General features: G+C 38.9%; 1 pseudogene; it reads left to right on the top strand.

Moving 5' to 3' along the window:
* Positions 1–1,947: 1,947 nt before the first annotated feature.
* On the top strand, positions 1,948–2,767 carry LOC105569886 (annotated as a pseudogene).
* The last annotated feature ends 1,317 nt before the right edge of the window (positions 2,768–4,084 follow it).

Raw genomic sequence — 4,084 nt, 5'->3', positions numbered from 1 at the left:
TATAAGTCCGACAGATTTTTAGCACACCTCCTTCTTGGAGATGTCGTACATAAGTCCGACAGATTTTTAGCACACCTCCTTCTTGGAGATGTCGTACATAAGTCCGACAGATTTTTAGCACACTTCCTTCTTGGAGATGTCGTACAAAAGTCCGATAGATTTTTAGCACACCTCCTACTTGGAGATGTGATGTCGTACATAAGTCCGACAGATTTTATTGTGCGCATGTCTTATTTATATATGTCCATAGTGTGAGTTATCGTCATCATGTATATTGCATATATGTATACGTGTACTAGGAATAATAATGTACATGTAAAATAATCTTTATTTTAAACATTATTATACCACATCGATAGACGTGGAGGGACCAGCTATTTCATTAACATCTGCAGCATGCAGTGTTAAGGGGGGAGGGTCAAGTAAACGGTCTTTTTCATTTTTCTTATTGCTTAGAAAATTCATTTAATATCTGGAGAATGTGTTTCCAAAGCCGTGAGATGAAATTCGAAGTCTAAATGTCGCTTCGGAATCATTAAAGCGACGCGCTCCAAACGGCGCCGAGCGCAAGTATACGACCGCGCACGTAAACGATTTACCTTTCGGTCTCTTAGCCAAATAGACCTGCTATTTTGATAATAGAAAACATTACTGACGAGGGCAACTAGTTTGTGCTCGTTCAACGATTGTTTTTGAAAAAGTAACGTCCCCAAGTCAACAGCTGAGAGGCAGCGTGCGTTCAATACACCGCCACCTTTGTACCGTGCAGTCGTTTCAAGTCGTTGTTGCGCTTTATATTCGTAAAAATGAGTCGAAAAGTGAGTGAAAGTGAACCTAACTATCGTTCAAGCCGTCCACGTCGTCGGCGATACAGTGGCAATCAATTTACGAACATACAAAACGCTGAAGAAGAAGACGCGAGCGACGCCGGAGCAAGTACCTCAGCAAAAAAATTGAAAGCATCCGTGTCCGACATTATTGTGAATTACAGTTTTTGTTACCGGATTATTGAATTTGTGAGCGTGTTTTCTGCTATTTCTGACATAGCTGTTTGTGGAAGATGCAAGCAAAAATTATCATTCGGGCAGTCAGGTGAGAGAGGACTTGGATTTAAAATATCCGTAAAATGTATGTGCGGCACAACGCTCATAGATTCAGGACCGTTTATTCACAACAGTTTCGAGATAAATCGAAGAGTGGTTTTCGCTATGAGATTATTGGGAGTAGCTCGAGAAGGAATTAATATTTTTTGCGGCATAATGGATTTGGGACAAGGATTGACTAAAATGTCATACGAAGGCATAGTGCATCACATATACGAATCTACCAAGAAAGTTTTCGATTTCTGTTGTAAAAGCGCAGTGCAATTTGAAATAAAATTAAATGAAGAAAACGAGAGATCTATTCTGAATTTAACCGTTAGCGGTGACGGTTCTTGGAAAAAGCGCGGGTTCTCGTCTCTCTATGGTGTAACTACACTGATAGCTTATCACACAGGAAAAGTAATAGATCTCGTTGTGAAAAGTAGCTATTGTCAAGCATGCACGTATTACAATCACAGAGATTCGAACGATCCAACATACGCAGAGCACCAAGAAAATTGCCCAATTAATCATCATGGCTCTTCGGGCAAGATGGAAGTCGATGCTATGCTTGAGATGTTCCAGAGGTCCGAGGAACGTTATGGAGTGCGGTACAGTAATTACGTCGGTGACGGCGACGCCAAGACTTTCAAGGCTATTATAGATGCAATGCCTTACGGTGAAGATTTTCAGGTACGAAAGAGCGAATGTGTTGGGTATGTGGAGAAACGCATGCGCAGCCGACTGCGAAATTTAAAAAAAAACTGCTAAACTTGGAGGCAAGGGGAAACTTACGGATGCTCTTATTAAAAAATTAACAAAATATTATGGCCTGGCCATTCGAAGGAATGCCGATTCAGTTGATAATATGAAAAAAGCAATTATGGCCACGTACTACCATTTAATCTCAACCGACATAGAGCCGCAGCATCACAATTGTCCCCCGGGCGCCGACTCATGGTGTGCGTATCGCGTCGCTGAAGTCCAGAATACAGCACAGACTTATGCTCATCCTCCTCCGTTACATCCTGATGTGAAGAAGCATATATTTCCGATATACGAGGACTTGTCTCGCGATGATTTGCTTCAGAGATGCTTGGATGGCTACACCCAGAACGCAAATGAATCTTTCAATGCTACCGTATGGCGCTTGGCCCCCAAGCATCTAAACTGTGGTTCGAAAATCATACAAATTGCCGCTTATTTGGCCGGAGGCATGTTCAATGATGGCTATACGTTCACATTAGAAGTGATGAATGATATGTAACTGCAAATCGGTCTGCATTGCAAACAATTCGCTGACGAATACGACAAACACCGCGTGGACTGGCAGAACCGCCGCACCCAAAGCACATCAAAAGAGGCCAGGATAGCTAAAAAACAGGAACTAGCGGCTAAAATGGATGAGTTTGCAGAGGAGGAAGGCTTATTATACGGCCCTGGCATCGCAGACTAAGTTTACATTAGCCGTAAGTCCCCTACACTACTGTTCTCTACCGAAAACTTTAAACGCGTTTTTCTCAGAACGTAAAATTTCGCGCGCCGTGCAATGTAGCACCTACAATTTTTAACCGATCATAACGAGCTGTGGCACATATATTCTTTAACTTATTGGCCTTTGCATGAATCTATCATTTCATTAAAAAATTAATAATAAACATGGTTTTTGCCATTTATTTTATAAAACAAAAAAGGTAATTTTTTAAAAAATGGTCCTGAATTTTTAATTTTGGATTTTTCATTTAAAATTTAGGTTCATGCAAAGCATACGAACGCATTTTAACAAAAAAACGTATTTTTTGTTTCAGTTAATTAGAGCGACCTGAGCGTTGTACGGCGCAAATCCGAGGAGCCGACTTCAAGCAGCTGCTGCGCCGCCATTTTTAAAATTTCCGACATAAAAAAAATTTTATAATATACTTTAAATTATGAATATTATAATATTCTTTGTTCCGATTTAATAAATCTTTCCATCTGTTTAAAAAAATTCCGGAAGAAACGGCCGTTTACTTGACCCTCCCCCCTTAAGTGACTTTTTGATTTCTTAGGACCTGCAGAATATAATTTATCCGTTGACATGTAGGACAAATGTTTTGGTGTAATTTTTATGTTTGCAGCATTTTCCCTTCTCTCTTTCAACGCTGATTTAAGCACACAGGTAGCATTGACGCTTTCACACGAAAGTTTATTTCGTTTTTTGTTTTTAAATCTAGCAAAAAGGAAAAAATTCTTTCTGAATCAGCATTTGAATTTAGTAGTGATCTAATAGCATTTATTAGTAACTTTAAATTTGGATATTGATGACTACGTTGGAAAATTTTTTTCCACATGTCATCAAAATCCAATATTTCAAGATTATCTTTTTCTATGTCTGTAAAACCTTGATGTAAAGCACACCATTCTTTTCTTAAACTGTTGTCGTCAAACCCACTAATGGTTTTAGCGACAAAAGAAACATCATTAAATGAAGTTTTTCTGTTAATATCGCGTAAAGCTATGTCTGATTCAAAAACTTTTAATTTTGATAAAAAGTTATCAGTTATTGGCAATCTTTTGCGAATTTCTTGGGCAGCAGTTACGTAAAATTGCAAACAATTCTCTCTAACATTTGCAACTATGTCTGCATGCTCCTCTGTCAATCGATAAGAATATTTTCACATTCCGTTCCTAAATTGACTTCGTTTAAATGTTTTTGAGGTAAATATTTACCCTTACATAGCACCCGCCAATCAACTTCCGTTTGACCTTGATGTTGACCTTGCCCCCAAGGAGGTCAAGGTCATTGCCCATTCCCGTCGCTCATTGTTTGTTAAAAAGTTATGAAGGAAATAAGTTTGTATCGGGTTTGCGTATTTCTGTAAAGCACAATATTCTTGTGTGCGTATGGACTTACAAATGATGGAAAATTATCTGCTCTACAGAACAGTTAACACGGGTTAAATATATACAGGGTGTCTGATGCAAAAGTAGCCAACTTAAAAATAGTGGTAGATTGGGTTAAA

This window comes from Vollenhovia emeryi, unplaced genomic scaffold (genome assembly GCF_000949405.1).
Source record: "Vollenhovia emeryi isolate VEMERY1.0 unplaced genomic scaffold, V.emery_V1.0 DF942165.1, whole genome shotgun sequence".
Classification (NCBI taxonomy): Eukaryota; Metazoa; Arthropoda; class Insecta; order Hymenoptera; family Formicidae; genus Vollenhovia; species Vollenhovia emeryi.
This window is presented reverse-complemented; position numbering and strand designations above follow the sequence as displayed.